Here is a 17970-nt window from a genome sequence, read left to right on the forward strand (position 1 = left end):
GAGCCGACAATGAGGTTCGGCCATAACAGTGGCTCGGTTCAGCGACGTGGCCAGGAGGACACAACATCTCGTTCCCTCCATTAGAGAACAGAGGTTACAACAGTAACCTTGACATTCCCCGTCTGTCATGCTCAGTTGGGCCCAGGTTGAGGCAAAGCTGCATGTTTTCTGGAAGCCACAGGAGGACGCCCTCGGTGGACAGATGGAGCATGGCCCGTGCTGGTGGCGCGACGGGGCATGATATGAGCGATGGCCTCCATCTGCTTCTTCACCGCTGAGAACTGCTGGGCGAAATCTTCAACGGTGTTGCTGAAGAGACCGAACCAGGTTCAGCCACAGATGTCGTTCCTGAATCACGAGGGTGGCCATCGCCTGCCCGAGTGTTCGCGCTGTGACCTTCGTGGCCCTGAGGTCGAGGTCGGTCGCTTAGCGCATTTCCAGCAACACGTCGGAGTCAGGACTACCCAAGTGCAGATCTTTAATTGCCTTGGCCTGGTGGACTTGCAGGAGGGCCATGGCATGCAAGGTGGAAGCGGCCTGTCCGGCGGCACTGTAGGCTTTGGAGGTCAGTGACGATGTCATCCTACAGGCCCTGGAGAGGACCGCCGAGTACCCGTTGACCCGTCGAGGGTAGTGAGAGCGGATGAGCGAGGGGGTCGATTACGGGCAGTAAAAGGTGCCACTACCTCGTCAGCTCATCATGCACTTCCGGGAAGAAAGTGTCTGTGAGCGGCTCCCAGACCCGAGGAACCAATCATCCAGCCGCAAAGGCTGTGGGGAAGACTGAGGGTTCCAGTCCAACCCCACGCTGACGGCAGCCCGGGCAAGCATGTTGGCCATCTGGCCATCACCCTCTGACTGGGTGTGCTGACCCGAGGGTGGCAGCCCAATCGAGTCTTCCGCGTCAGACGCCGGAACACTCTCCGATGCAGCGGTGAGCTCATCATCCAGCTCAGAAGTCAACAAGCATCTCGGGGGGCGGGTGGTTCGTGGGGATGTAAATGAGCATGCTGCCATCACCAAATCACCTCCATCGCTAGCCGGGTCGTCCTCAATCCCTTGGGAAGAAGTAGCGATGCTAAATTAATCAGTACATCATGCAATTCATTCGATTAAAAATGTTAATCGATTTACAGTCCTAGTGAAAATAACAATTCAATATAATAAATAATAATAATATTTTATACATTTTTAGAATGTGCTGTGTATTTTTATGCCATTAGCTTAGCACTACACTATGTACTTGGTCATCTTTTGAAGGAATTTTAGTACAATAGTGTCCCCTCAATTGAGATTACAGTTGTTCATTCTGTAATGGAACAATAAACTATTTTCCATTTTTTTTTGTGAATGTCCCTGTTCAACTTCCTTTTGGCATGAGATGTCAATATGGTCCACAAGGTGGAAACACTCACAATTGAGCCTTTTCTGTCACAAAAAAGTGACAAACATCAGGAGATAAAGATAGAAACAAAAACAGTGGATGTACTGGTCAAGAGTAGCTGTGAGAGGAAGTCAGGAGATACCTGCATTTGGATGACTCCAGTCTGAAGGAATATAAATACATCTTTGTGGGTCTAAACTCCTGAAGAGTAATAGTCCAATATCTCATAGCAGTCGTAACATGCATGTATGTGCCTGTACATGCACACACAGCCAAATTAAGTATACTTTAAAAGGCTAATGTTCAACTGAACGCAGATGCTAACCTTCACATCAAAACTGAACTATACTACGGGCATTAACATGAGTATAAGTTTGATACGAATGCCGAGATAAACGAGGCGAGAGAAATAAATATACTTGTATCCCATTCAGTAATAAAACATTTTATCAATAATGTATTAATTGAAATATATATTTCACTCTGTAATGGCACTGAGAACAGAGACTTTTTAAAACACACTTCGTATCCGCATTCTTTGGAAAATGCTGATTTTGGGCAACTGAAAACGGAGTTTTCAAACTCGGTCTTAACAAAACATGGTCTTAGGAGACCTGTGTAGCTGCCATTAAGCTAGGTTTTGGAACAGTTTTACTGTTCAAATTGAAGACAAAAAATATTTTGACACTTTCTAGTTGTCAATTGACATGTTCATGTTACTCTGCCAGGACACTTGTGTGAATTTGAGGGGAACTGACTTCATACAGTACATCCACTATAAATCAACTTGACACGTGTGTGTGTCTGTGTGTGTGTGTATGTGTGTGTGTGTGTCTGTGTGTATGCATGTGTGTCTGTGTGTATGCGTGTGTGTGTGTGTGTGTGTGTGTGTGTGTGTGTCAGCACAGTTCTTCAAGAGTGCGTGGAACTGTCAAGGTGATTCAGTGTCCTAAAACCTGCCGTTTCTCACACCTCACCTTCTCTGTAGGTGGATTTGCAGGTTCAAAGCACAAATGAACGGTACAGTCACACACACACACACACACACACACACACACACACACACAAATGCATCCTCAACACATTTGTGCATACGAAAAGACACAGTTAAAGACCTACACGCCGCAGCTGCTCTCAGAGTAGTGTTTGTGGGTCACAGCTCTGCACTTTTGTGATGGAACTCTTTCACACACAGATCAATCGAGAACTGCTCCAATCAGACCCTGAGGACTGGACATCATGATTAACACAAGCTCATATCATAAGAGGGATCTTTGTATTTCCACCGTGCTTCATGGGTTCATTGGCTTCAATGGGCATCACAAACTACTATGTACTAGCATTAAAATACATACAAGTCAATGTATTTATTGTGTAACTAGATGTTGTAATGTAAAATTATCACAAGATTCACATTCATTGCTACTGAGGTAGAGGTACGGGTAGGTGTAGGAGTAGGATTAGGGTTTATGGAAAGGGTTGGGTTAAGGTTAAGGTTAGGTTTAGGGGTAACTTGCAGGAACTATAGATTAAAGTACAATGCAACAACACATATGTACATAATAAATACACTGTATCAAGTGCTTAAGTACATATTAGTTAAAGACACATAACATGTGGTCCATTTAATAAAAATAAAAAAAACACACACACCTTTAATTTTTGTCCTAGAGCTGCAGAAATGGAGCACATGTTTCAGGTCAGAGGTCATATGGGTTATGCATTTTTCAGTGCGGCTGGACCCGTGGCTTTATGAGTGACCCACCCACCCAATGACCCCTCCATTAAACTCAGCTGGACAACACAATCACCCTCGCTTTGTCTTTTCCTGAAAACACACACAGCTAAAGAGAGCTGACCGAGAGAGGCTGAGATGAGTCCGGCTGGAGGTCACGGCAGGAGTCAATGCTATTCAAAGGCTGGATCAGGACCTCACAGCCATGGGCCAATCAGAGGATGCTATGTGCTGTAGAAAACTGCCATACATAAACACACACACACATCCAACAACAGTATAAGCAAATAAATGTATCCACACATGAAAATGCAGACAGACCAATGTGTCTATGCTCAACTGATGCAGGAAAACACACCCACATACACACACAACCCACCCACACGTCACACAGCCCAAGGCAAAGGGCAGCATGCCGTGGGCCAACATTTCTGTCTTTTTCACTCTCTCTTTTCACATTTAATGGTCAGTCTCTCTCTCTCTTACACACACACATACACCTGGCCCTGTATGGGGAGCTAAAAGAACCTCCACTGAACCCATTTCACAGATAACCTATCCAGCTGCCACATCAGAATGATTTTCAATCAGGCATTTCACTGGACTAGAGTCCCAGGACCCCAGAGCTGGTCCCCCCCCCACCCCCTGCTTGCTCAGCAAGCATCTACTTTAAAACAAGAGAAGTCAAATGAGTGAAGGAATATCCTTCCATGCACATGAGATATGTTATTTGCACAGTTTAGCTCTTTGACAGCGGTTCAGCAAACAGACATGTGTGTTCCCCACACCCGTGATGTGTCTGAGCTCTGCTAATCTACTCCTCCTCATTCATCTACATAGAAGAAATCTATGTTTGCATACTGAAGCTCTGCGCTCTTTATTTCCTGCCTTGGAGTGACAGCATTGTGTTGCTTGTTATGTGTGTGTCCTTGTCTGCATGTGACTGGGAGGGGCTTGTGTGTGGGGGGAGAGGCAATTCAACTCATCAGCCATTCATCACACTATTGCCCTGCAGTCGATGGCATTCCTCTGACCCATGTACACACAAACCCGAGGAAAAGTTCATCCCAAAATGTAAATTCTTTAAAAATATTACCATTATTACATAAAATTAGCACTATAAAACTAAATCGAATTTGCACTATCCACCAATAAATGAAATTACAGTGACATCACACCATAGGCAACCACGCCTCCGAGTTCTTCAGAGCAGCAGCTTTCAGTGGTGGATGGAAGAAGTACTATTGTTTTATTAATCTTTAAAGCATTAATAATGATTGCTTAGTCTAATAAAATAATGTTCTAAAGAAATATCTATGGTTTCAGTAAAGAAACATGAATAGGTTCTTTTTAAACTTTCAACAAAATCAGTTTTAATTTGGTTCATTGGGACAGTGGGATTTTGTCAGACATGTACAGACTGATCGCACAGTCAAATCGGAAACAGTAGGTTGACATTTCCTTAGCTAAAATCGTTATGTGCTTACCGAAATGTGAAATACTGCCCCTAGTGGCCAAATCAGTAACTGTTGTTAGGGGAAATGTCCACGGAGGGGCACCAAAAGTGATTTGTGAAGAAAATTGTTGTTGTACGACTGTACAGTGAAGATGAATGCATACATTATAACCTGAATCTGCCAACACAAATCCCAAACCTACAGTAAGGAAATTAGTGGAAAATGCAACCTCCGAATCACTCTCGTCAATGATTATGCAAACAAGATTACTTCATGGTTTCAATGCTGGATCCAGACCCGGGTCTCCCGTGTTGCTAATCCAACGTGCTTCTGGTCACACCTGAAGGGAAGCTAATTGTGCTGGGGCCAATGCAAAAAAGGCTGATAGGAGATGGCACTTGTCAGTGAGTCGGCATAATGTGGCCGATCCTAGGGTACTAGAGCTCTTGGAGTTCTAAATGAGAGTTCACTGCAAATATGCTGCAAATTCACCATAGATATTTTTCACATGCAAATAAGCTTTTGCACCAGACTTGCGGCAAATTGTCTATTGTTGCCAAAGGTTTACAACTGTTGAGGTCCACAACTACCGGTGTGGAGCAGCAAACTTCTGGCAAACATTTGCAGCAAATCACAAGTTAATTTGCATATTGTAAAGGGATTAAGGGAAAGGAGGAGGCGAGAACCGGCTTGACAATATAAATAATATTTTAATGAATTACACACACATGACTGTCAGCTCCCTCTCGGATGCTTAATTAGCCTGATAAAGGACCGGGCGTGCCCTCCCTGTCACATTCCTCCCTCATTCTCTCAGGCCGGGGAGCCCCCGGTATGACGTACATACCCCCTCTTTCCTGGGGGAGGGCGTGCCCTAAGCCGCGTCTGCCTGCAGGTCTTCCCGCCTTCCTGAATCTGGGAGGGGACAGGGGGAGGGAAACAGAAATAATTAAAATGTAAAATGTAAAATGTAGTACCCCCGCAAAAAAACACTGTAAAATTTAAAAGAGAGGGAAAAGGCCAACGTGGAGCAGCAGTGAGGAGTAAGCGAGAAAAAACACTTACTCGCGAGTTGGTCCTTGGCCACTCCTCCATCCTCTTATGGTCGACAGCCGTGCCTCCCCGGGCGGATCGGAGGCAGCCCTCCAGACTCTGGTGAACGGAACGCCCCGCCACGTTCTCGGTGAACAGAAGGGGTCTCCCCCGCCCCTAGCAGCGGTTCTCCTGCTCCAGGTGGTCGGCAGCGAGCGCCTCCCCGCTCGCGGTCAGCAGTCTCAGACCCCAGCGCATTTCAGTGGCTGGTACGGGACTCCTCCGCCCCTGGCAGCGGCCCTGACTGCTCCAAGCGGTCGTTTAGGAGCCCCTTCTCCCCTCGTTCCTCCGCTTCCAGGCGGCCGGGCTCCTCCGTCCCCCGGCAGATGGCCGCGGCTGCTCCGCTGGGTTGGATGGTAGTGGCGAGAACTCTACTACGGCGTATACATCCTCCTTCCCGGGTTTCGGAACCAGTGTAAAGGGATTAAGCGACAAATCTGCGGCTAGTTTTTATTTTTTTGTAAGGGAGGTTCCAGTTCATCTCGCTAGATCTTACATGTTTGTTTTGTTCATGTGATCATCGTTTGCACTTTTTGGAAATTCAGAACAGCCGTTTTTGATCAGGGTTTGATTCTTTTGTGAAAAATGTAAATCTACCAATAGCAGCTGCGGGAAACATTTATATTTTTAGAGTAGCAGCGATAACAATTATGGTGATCTGTGAAATATCATAATTTATGTCAAATCCTGAGTTTGTCCTGATCCACTGATCCTAATGGAAATAGCCTAAATCTTCAATAATCGTTTGATTATGAGGTGTTTCAACTCCTCAAACTGCAATTTTGGGGCATTTTCAACTCAGTATGAACAAGCCAGCCATTGAAATCAGTTATTTTCAGGGGTGTACATGGAATAACATGGACGCACCGGCAATGAGCATTTGTTTGTTTACAGTAACTTCATCGATTCAAACTTGCCATGTGATAATTGGTCTCCAAACATGAGAACCAATGGCGTTTGGCATCATCATTGATGGTAAAAGACTGTGTACTTAACAACTTTCATGAGGATAGGAGCTAAACTCCCATGAAGCATTGCAAATTACATAATTTAAAAACAATGGAAAATATAATGAATTTATTTTTATATATTTTTTATATTTTTTGACTATGAATTTAATGTTGTTAATTATAAGTACAGAATATATTATAAATGTATTGCAAAATATTAAGAAAACACAAATATATTTTGATAAAGTAGAGTGTAGGTTGACTTGATTGCTTCATTCACAGTGTGTCATGGAGGTGGGCGGTTGCTACATAGCTCTTTTGGCACGGTTTGTTCGCTGCAATTCTCTGACTGGTCGATCTTCCTTTTCAGGATCATGGGTAGTGTAGTTTATCACCAGGATTTCCATTATTACATGATTTCCAAATAATACATTGAAATAGCACATACTGATGGCTTCAACAGAAGTATACCATCGATTATCAACACTGGAGCTCAAGGTAGGACTGTCTTTAAAGGTTTATCGAATGGAATGGTTACTTCCAGAACCAGATTCTTGCACTCAGTTGTGCCAAAATAGTGTGGATTCTTTGATAATTAAACCAATCAGAATAAAAACCGCAGTTTAAACTGACCCCAACAACACTGCGACAATGTGTCAATATGCTAATGTTCAAAGGCAGCGTCATCTTTCACTGCTTTGTGTTGAAGTGTGTGTGTGTTTAAGGAGTTTTGTGGATAGCCTTTTTAGCAATGGGGGATTGACTCCTTACACTGCCTGCAGAATCAATGACCTTTGACCCCCAAGATCATGCTCACAAAGGCAGCTAAAATTGCTTTCTAACACTGACCATGCCAGTCGCCACAAGCTCTGAAGCGCTCTGTAATGAGCTAAAAGCAATTCTACATTTCCAAAACCTGTCCATTTTACAGCGAGGGTGTGTGACTGTGTTTGCATGCCATCAAATGTTTGTTTATGTGTGTGAGTGTGTCTTGATTATTACCATATTTGATTACATGGTGACTGGGAAGAGAAAAAGCACAAGAAGAAATTTCACAAAAACACATGCGCACACACACACACACACACACACACAAGGTCAAGGACGTCAAATGCATTTACTGAGGGAGAAGTGCAATCACCACACACACAAACACACACACACGAGTGGTAATTAACAGGGCTGGTCACACAGCCATGAGGCATCCCCTCTTTTAGAGGTTTGGCAGCCTTTTCCATGGTCAAAAGAAGAAATGGCCTCCTCCTCCTTCAAACAAAGAAGAACATCATTAAATCCGCAGCCGCCCACAGTCTGAGCCTGATCGATAATCCAGCAAACGGAAGGACGGCGGAGGAGAATGGCCAGGTTAGAGGTGCAGTGCTGGGTTAGAGCAAGACCAAGAGGTACAATTAGAGCCAGCGGCACTACATATGACCAAAAACACTCCTGTGTTTATAGAGGAAATGTATTTGCTTGGATATGATGAAATACGTGTTCAACCCACAAAGCTAAAACTAATATATATTTTAAAGTACGTTTTTTATAGTGGTGAAGTGTGTAATTTTCCCAAGGCTGGGAAACACTTTCGCGTATCCCAGCCTTGTATACTCAGACAATTATAAGTAAGCCATTCATAGGTTGATTTCCCTGATACTATAAGTGTGAACACTGTGGCTCTGTTTAAACATCACAACCTGTCTGGCATAGCAACATTGTCTCAACTAATGGAGTTAGGGGTGGGATTATTACCTTCATTAGGGATCCTTCGCTACTTATTGTCATTTCAATCTGATACCAAGGACTGTCATGGATATATTGCTGATATTGATACTTCTAGTAAATTGATTTGACATTCCTGAGAATAAAATGGATAGTTTGAGTCTTTGTTATCATATTTTTTTAGTCCTCTTGTTTGGAAAAGGTTTTATCTGTGACTGGCTAAAGCATTTCTCAGCATTAAGATGAGCAAAGACGAAATTCTTATCCTATGCAATTATTTGTTAAATTATAGTTCACTTCAATGCTTATGACACACATTAATTTTCATGGCAAATCAATAATAAAATCACTAGTTTAAAAAAAAATAGGATTGATATTTGAGTTTGAGTATTGATTCTCATACAACATACAAGTCTCGGAAGTATCGATACTTTAGGATCAATCCGCCCACCCTCATTCACTATCACTGTACGTTTAGTTAATGTAAGGATGGGGTGAGTGATCAGAAAACCTTATTAAAAACCAACACCAGTCGCTAAGTGGTTTCTTACTGTCCCAAGTCAAAAGAGCCCAGGGACCATATTATGGACTCTAGATATGGCTCGGGTTCCTACTTCAATGGAAGTCTATGGCAGTATTTCACCATTTTATTGTTTGACCATTTACCGGTGAAAATCTAAATTTTGCAGTAAAGTATGAACACAAGAATTAAAGGATTGCTCCAGGTTTAATACAAGTTATGCTCAATCAACAGCATCCGTGGCATTATGTTGATTACCACAAAAAAAATTCAAATCAACCCACATTTTCTTTTTAAAAAAGCAAAAATGGAGGGACAAGTTGACATTTTTATCATTTTTTTTTAAGTTATCACTATGCCACCAATGCTTTAGATTGATGCATAACTTCTACTGAACATATTCCTTTAAGCTATTCTTCATATTTGAAGCTCATAAGATGTGGGATTAGTTATGCAGTGAAGTTTAATGCTTAGGTTTATGGTTTGATCTACTCCCCAACCCAACATATGAGTAACAGTAATAATGATGGTTGCCTTAGCAAGCACCACTAACAAAGGCTTCAAAATGAAGACGTATGCTGCCTTTTTCTGAAAAACCCTTAGCATTGTCACATTAGCATCCATGATCAGTTTATTGAAGATAAATTGTATATAATTGTGCATAAACAGCATCTTGTAATCTTATTAATTTATGGATTCCACAACTGCTCGGAACACCATCCTTAGCTAATTCCAAGCTGAAATGTTTTGATGAGAGATCAATAGGGTATGATTGCGTATGACCCACGGAGAAATGGGGGGAAAGAGTTTTAGATTGGCGCACGATTGATGTTAGCTTTAGCTGGGCTCTTTGGCTGACCGACCATTATCTTACATGTAACCCTCTGCAATTGAGTTTGCTGCAACTTAATCAGGCCCCCCTTTGGTCATGACCATGGGTTAATCTAATGGAGGAACAGCACTTCAGGGCCACTGCGAGCTTTTGGGGGGTTCAAGGGGCCTTCAGAATCACTAAGTTCTGGCAGTTTGAATTTCCTTTAAAGGAAAATGGAGGGAGGATATTCTGGTCAGCCGTTGGTGATATATGGTTAAAAAGAGAAGAGTTCTGGAATTGTCCATCACTGCGTTATTTTACCCCATCTCTGGGCATCAGAAGTGACTAGATCTAGCCCCCCCCCCACCACACACACACACACACACACACACACACACACACACACACACACACACACACGCACAAATCCTTGCAATAGAGTAAAAAAGCCAGATTCCAGAAACAAAAATCCCATTCATTTTTATCTTAGCCAAAATATTTTTTAATGATAAACTATAAAACTTTTAAAGAAGACCCAATGTGAACTCTATGGTTGTTAAATAATTGTATATGCTTTTGCTGATGCCATTTGTCTACGTTATTTCGACTAAATTTGTTTTTTGAAATCATGTTCAACAGTAACTACACTACCCATGACCCTGAAGAGTGATGATCCACCAATCAGAGAATCACAGCCAACAAAGTGCACCAAAATTTTATTGAGTCAGTAATCAAGTCAGTACCTTTACTCTCTCAAACTTCTTATAACTTTTTATACATCTGAACATTTGTCTTTGTCAATTAATTGACTTTGGTCCTATTTTCAAATACTTTTTTGCTTCAAATCAAAGTTTTAGATGTTTTGATTCACCTCAGAGACAGTTGGTTTGGTTCATGGCTTTGAACTCTTTTATGAAGAATTTAATAAAATTCCTATTAAATAAATAAACAAGAAGAATATTTCCATATCAAAGACAGCTAAAAAGTGGGCGGGTACTGTTGTGCTCTAGTCAGTATGCAAATAGATAGAAGATAGAATCGAAACTGAGTATGGAAATATTCTGATTACATCACTGTTGGTTACATTTCTTATGCAGAACATTGTATCAATGTATGTCTATAGGAAATTTCCATTTTAGTGATCTAAAGTTTACAAAAACCAAACATAGAAAGCACATCTTTGGCTCAAATATCTACAAACAAAGTTTGAATGGAATAGCAACATTTACAGCAGAAGTTTCAATTTAGGAGTTTAAAACAAACCCTTACCAGAATGTTTGAGGAATATCAATGCACGCTGCCAGTGAAAACACTGTTAATATATGCATACACTTGTGTTCGGTATTGCAGAATGTCCCTTTCTTGCTGTAAATGTTGGAGCACTGTAGTGCTACTGTATTTGGACCAGATTAGTTTTCTTAATAAGTGACTGATTTAATTGACTTATTCAAATAGATGCAAGTATTTTATTATGTATCTAATTAAGGAAAGGAATGAATGAAACTTCTTAGACCTGGCGACCACGTGCATGGCCATATGGCTTCACTATACGCTATGCATAATTTAATTTAATTTAAACCAACTGATCTCGGTTCAGGAGACTCTTGGATGTCATTATAGGGTTAAACTTTCAATACACAGAGTCATGTGACAAAAATACCGCTGATCTCAGTTGAGTTTGTCATTGGGAGAAACAGCAACAAAACTACATCTGGTAAGAAACCTTGTTACCTTTTTAATAAAACCTGTTTGTGTCTTTAGTTTCATCCAAAATGTCATTTTAAAAATGTCAACGATTTATCACAAAACAATGACCACGTATGTGGACTATTGGCTAAATAATTTTTTTTCTCCTCATGGACACAAAAGAGATGTTTATGTTTTCAAACAGGAAATCAAACAACATTCAAAATTCGGTGGCAATAAAATACATAATTGAATGTGAAAATGTGTTTCTCATGCACATTTGTCATCGATGAGCATTTCAATTAAACAAACAAAGAATTTCCCATTAACTTTTATAAACAAGATTGATGAACAGAACATGATAAGAGCCCTGGCTCCTGTATCAACAGGACACAGAACGAATCTCTATGCTGACCTTTAAAGCACTACATTTCATAAGTTTTGGGCCAGAGACCGAAGTTCTCAGCAGAGTAAAATATAGCTGCACCTTCCATTGTGTTAATGTGGGCATGAGGCTGTGTGGCAGACAGTGGCTAATTCCATTAGAGAGATGAACAGGGGACTGACCGCTCAGAGCCGTAATGAATTGCAGGGACGGAGTGTCAGGACTCTAAAGCCCTGCTGATAGTTTTTGGCTAAACTTTGATTCTGCTTTGCCTCATTAAAAGAGAGCTGGATCTGTTAATCATCTCCAATGCATATCAGTTTTATTGGAAGAGAATAATCTGCAGTTTACGCATATTCACGTCTTTGCATTTTCCTGGTGTAATGAACACTAGAGGCGCTACAACAACAGTGTCTTTTTTTTCACTTTCACACAAATTACAAGCAAAACTGCACATTATCAGTTCATAAACACATTTTGCCCTGTTCCTCTCACAATTCCATTTTATGACATCTAAAACCTTTTTCCACAGTGCATGACTTACATTTTACCCCCCAATGGAGTAATCCATTTTTAATGTTTATATTACAGAACTAACTACATTTACAAGCTTGTTCAAGAGTGATCAAATTGCATGGCAACTCAACTGATAGAGCATTGAACTTACATTTACATTTACATTTATGCATTTGGCAGACGCTTTTATCCAAAGCGACTTACAGTGCACTTATTACAGGGACAATCTCCCCCGGAGCAACATGGAGTTAAGTGCCTTGCTCAAGGACACAATGGTGGTGACTGTGGGGATCGAACCAGCGACTTGTGAAGCAAAAGCCTGGGGCATGAATCCCGAACAGCACGCAAGTGAACGTGTCAGCTGAAAGTATCATAAGCATCACAGCAATGTGGTTGCTTCAGCAATTGTGGTTTTCATCTCACATTTGCTTTTTTTGACACTGTCGGTTAGGTTTAGATTTAAGGTTTAGAGTAGGGAGGTTAAGATGATTTACAACTCTATAGAGCATTACATTTAAAAAACCTTATCTGTTTGGGAGAACATTAACTCGCTGTTAACACCACTCAGTGGACATTTCACCTTGGAAATGCCTTGACACATACAATAAACCAGGGGTGCCCAATACGTCGATCGCAATCTACCAGTCGATCGCAAAGGCAATGCTGGTTAAATTTTTATTAAAAAATATATATATATATATATATATATATATATATATATATAATGTCTTTCCTTCTTTTTGTTTTTGTCTGACTTGCACTTGACGAGTACATTTTGACCAGGCGAGATATTTGTTTATTCAGTTGCCATGACAACTAGGTTCAGGCCTTCCAAGGGCTTCTGAGAACAGAACACGAAATTGCAAAGCTAGCAGTGTTTGAGACTAGCAACCAGCAGCTACTGCCCGGATTAGGCAAAACTGTCTCATTCCATTCAGTGCAAGTCATCAGAATAAGGTAAATGCCCTGACTATTGTAATCTATTGTGCTGTAGGTGTTTTGGATTTAGTGTTAAAACTGAATGATATCAACATTGAACATTATTACATATATATATTTTTTTATTAATTACAAGATTAATTCCATGTAGGGATACATGCAGTAGTCCCAACAAGCATTAAAAAAAATGTAACTGTGTTTTTTTTGGTTGGTAGATCTTATTGAGTTGGCCATTTAAAAGTAGATCATCATGCAAAAAAGTGTGGGCACCCCTGCAATAAACCATGTAATATCACTTCGCGAATATGTCGCCACAGTCACATAATTCACCAAATTGTTCAAATACCACCACCAAAATTATTTCACCCAAACTAAAACAAATGCTCAATGAATGTTGGCAAAGATCTTTTCTTCTGTTGTACCACAGATAATACACCTGCATCACTTTGATCCAACCTAAAGTATATGATTTACTGATGCATTCATTTTCAACAAAACACAAAGGGTGAGTCATTAGCTTTACATTAATAGACTATATTGTCATTTATAACAAATTAACAATATTGAAATAAAGCACTGAAATTTAAATAGTTTTGCAAAATCATTGCTTTCCATCATCTTTCATGCTGACATGCCCCTTCCAACATCACAACTCAGCTACTCGATTATCATCTACAATTTCGAGTTTCCCACTTATAATTATGAATTTCCTTGTTCAATTAATAGCTTGAAACTCATAATTACAATATTTCTGACTCCACTTTAAAGCCACATAACCAATAGTAAGATGTGGGGGATATTCGCCAAATATTGTGCTGTGCTGTGCAGTTGCCCCTGTATTTCTGCATGGCCTTCCAAAGAATCCCAAAGTTATAAACAAGCTACTAAAGTTTTTTATTGATTTAATTTTTTACCAAGTGTATGCATTTATGAAGGTGCCTATGGAAGCCACACATAAATCCATTGATGAAGTTTGCTAAGTATGAGGTTTACTCAGTCTAAAGGTCAAGTGAAGCTCAGGTGGCTACTCTAAACACAGCACAGCTTCTATTTTTGTCAGTTTGTATGAGCTCAAACTTTTGAATGGACAGTTTTAGGGATATCAGTTCTGTATGTATCTGAGCCTGAGAGTTGCACCCCTGCGTGGGCCATTTTGTAGACCTCTAAAAGCAGTGTGAAACTGAAGCTATGGGGCCAATTTAGCCTGTATTGAAGCACAATACCTGACCTTTATCCGAGCACATTTACAGGGCAGCAATATAGAGAACCCTGCCGTTCCGTCAGTCCGATGGAACCTCGGCGGGCAGGAACCTAAAGCAGCGGGGGAACCGTTGAAAGGGCATGGATCATCAATACAGGAGAGGGCGTGGCTTAAGAGATCATCCTCTCTACCAAATGCACCCACTGAAAGTATCAGGACTTGACTGACACTTGACAGAAACAAAACTAGCATAACAAGCTGTGTGCTGTAGGTGTTTATGTTTTGGCTCTTAGAAGAAAAAGACTGCAATGGAACATTTAGAGCATGGAAGAGTAAGAAGACACCGGAAAGCCCCGATTGTACTGCCGAGTTTGATCTTTTTGCAAGTACATTGATTCGGCATACACAAACTCTTTTGAAACCACAGTGCTATTGACTCGGTGTGGCACTGATGGTACCCCACCCTGCTCCCCTCCCCACTGGGCCATCGCTGGACCATCGCTGTGACACTCCTGCGCCTCTGCGTGAGTCCCTTCATGCCTCTCAGCAGCGGCCTGACCTTTAACTGGACCTGAGGACTCCACTCCTGCTATTCGTAGACACATCGAGAAGACTGTCCTATTGTATTATCAGCATTCACACTTCAAACAGACAGGACAAACACTGAATTCTAACTGTGAGAGAACATGTGATTCTGGGGTCTCACGCTGCATTCCATTCAACTCGGAAAGTTGGAACTGCCAACTTCTTAGTGCATTAGAATCGCACTCGTGTGGAAATCCACAACTGTACATTGTTAGAGTTGTACAAAGTTAAGGATAAACTACCATTTTTAAGCAAATAAAAGGCATCAGTGAGGTATCAAATCCCTAAATTACTTTACATTAAAACGCTAAGCAAACGTTCACAGAGAAAGTAGTTTAAAACCCAGTAAATGATCTTTTCTATTGATAATAGCAGTTTTGTTGAGTAGTTTGCTAGAATAGCGAAGCTGTTATCTTAACAACCTTTTTACAGTAGCTTAGATATTTTCACAATAGACTAGTTTTTCCAGTAAAACTGTACATTTTCCAACAAGCAGCACTGTAATGGCACAAAACGTTCTTTCAGACATGTAAATGAGCTGGATAAATTAAACAATTCACTTGTATTTAGCCTTAGGAATTTCGATTCACTTTAGTTGGTTCTTTCGGAAAAATGTATGTAAATGAACAAGTTTACATGAATTCTTGCACTCCGAGTAACCTTGAAGGAGTGCCAATTTAGAAGTATGACTTTAAGTGGCATTCAAGTACACTTTTCCTTGTAGGAAGTTAGAAATTCTGACATTCCGAGTTGAATGGAATGCAGCATAAATGCTAGAATTGCATAGCATCATTTATCCTCTACAATTTGATTGATAGTAGACTTTGTAGACAATTGAACATCTACAAAACTAATGGTACCATTACCATTTTGTTTCTTTATATGTCTTCTTCTTAGTGTCTGGCGATGGAGTGCTTTTATGGTCTAGGGTCAGGGATATCAAATAGGAACAGCCCACTCTGAATTCGACTTGGAATGCAGCATATAGACAGAAAATCCATTCATGCTTCATACACATTAAAGGGGTCATCACGCTACAACATTTTTCAAATTGTTTCACCAAACCAAATGTATACATTCAGATTAGTCGCCTTCACACCACATAACACACCATTAATGAAATCAATATTCTTAGCATATTTTACACCATGGTCTGAGTGGTGGTACCAGCTGTGTGTTGGACTAGCACCTCATTATCCAGTGGGCATCCCACTGGATGTCCCCTGCTAGGACAGTCTTGGACACAGAGCTTGTATCGATGAGTTTCCTGGTTCAGGTCCTCCACTGGATTGCCATCACCAATATTGATCGTTCAGAGCCATGGAGAAACGGTGTGACCCAGCAGCGGGAAATAGACCTCATCCAGAGCTCCTCACAGACTCTGAGGCCAGACTGTTTTAATTATTGGCCCTAGAACACGGCAGATTGCATCACCAGGAAGTTATAGTGAGATGGAGAGACAGGAATACAGACTGAGAGCTTGTGAAAGAGAAAAAGTTTAAGAAAAAGCAGTAGAGATGATGAAGTGTTTTTTGTTGGGGGGTAAATAATACAGCTGTTGTTAATAAATATCAATATCAGAGCTCTACAACCGTGCGACAGTTTTGCTCGTATTTGCGATAAAAATTATACTGTGCGAAAACCTTTAAAATAAAAATGCTACATTATACCTTCTGAATCTGTGTACTGATTACCATTGTACCATGTCTGCCAATTTTTAAATGGCATATCGGATGAAACTAGAGATGTTACACTTTTGATACAAACTGGTTTCAATTTAAAAAAATATATATTGAGGTTTCTTACCAGATGCAGTTTTGTTGCCGTTACTCCCAAAGACAAACTGCACTGAGAGCGGTACCATATTATTTTGTCCCATGAGTTTAACCTATTACTGACATCCCAGAGTGTCCTGAACTGAAAAATTTAATTTAAGTTCAATTAAATTACGCATAGCATATAGCGAAGGCAAAACACAATGTACGTACATGAGTGACAGAGACATTAACGTTAGCACTCATTACGCTAATTGAGCTACATTTATGGCTAAGCTTTAAAACTCTCATAATGTACAGACTGCTGAGTAAACAACAATTGCATCTGCAGTAAAAAGATACTAAGATATAACAAACCTATGTGCAGGTGTATATACAATGATGGGACTGTGCCTTTTAAGGTGTATCTTTTAACATGTGGTATTCTATGTTATTCTGTTCAATTTAAAAAAATTATGTAAAATCATGTTATTGCAGAATTATGGTATTAAGGTACTTAAAAAAAGGTTTAAAGTTTACATTGTAATTTTTACAGTCATTTTAGTGTTTGTTGCCATTACATTGTCATGACCTTTTTTTAAGGACACCTATTATGCCCCTTTTTACAAGATGTAATATAAGTCTCAGGTGTCCCCAGAATGTGTCTGTATAGTTTCAGCTCCAAATACCCCACGGATCATTTATTATACCATGTTATAAATCCCTCTTTTTGGATGGAATCTAAAACACGCTGATTTTGTGTGTGTCTCTTTAAATGCAAATGAGCTGCTGCTCCCCGCCCCCTTTCCTGTGCCTTTACAGAGCTTCGGTTACTACAGCAACAACAAATCAGAAACTAAATGACTGACAGTGTAAATAGCGGAGTTCAGGCAGGGCTGGACTGGGAAGAAAAATCGGCCTGAGATTTTCCATAGCAACTGACACAAAAGTTGAGCGGGTGGGTGTTCGCTGTCCTTTTCTGCATATCGTGGCGCTGTTTAGTGGTGTGTTCTGCATAATGCGGCGGCTCATATTAGGTTATCGCTGCCTATTCGGCCCGTTTCACGGGCGACCCACCGGCCCGCTTGGTTCTCCCGATGGCCAGTCCGCCCATAATCAGCCCCAAAGTGTGTAGACCCACCGGACAAATCCCCGGTGTGCCAGATTACCAGTCCAGCTTGTCCACTGCGTCTTCAGTGGTTCTGATGCCGGGAGTACATGAAGACCCTTATG

This window comes from Xyrauchen texanus, chromosome 29 (genome assembly GCF_025860055.1).
Source record: "Xyrauchen texanus isolate HMW12.3.18 chromosome 29, RBS_HiC_50CHRs, whole genome shotgun sequence".
Classification (NCBI taxonomy): Eukaryota; Metazoa; Chordata; class Actinopteri; order Cypriniformes; family Catostomidae; genus Xyrauchen; species Xyrauchen texanus.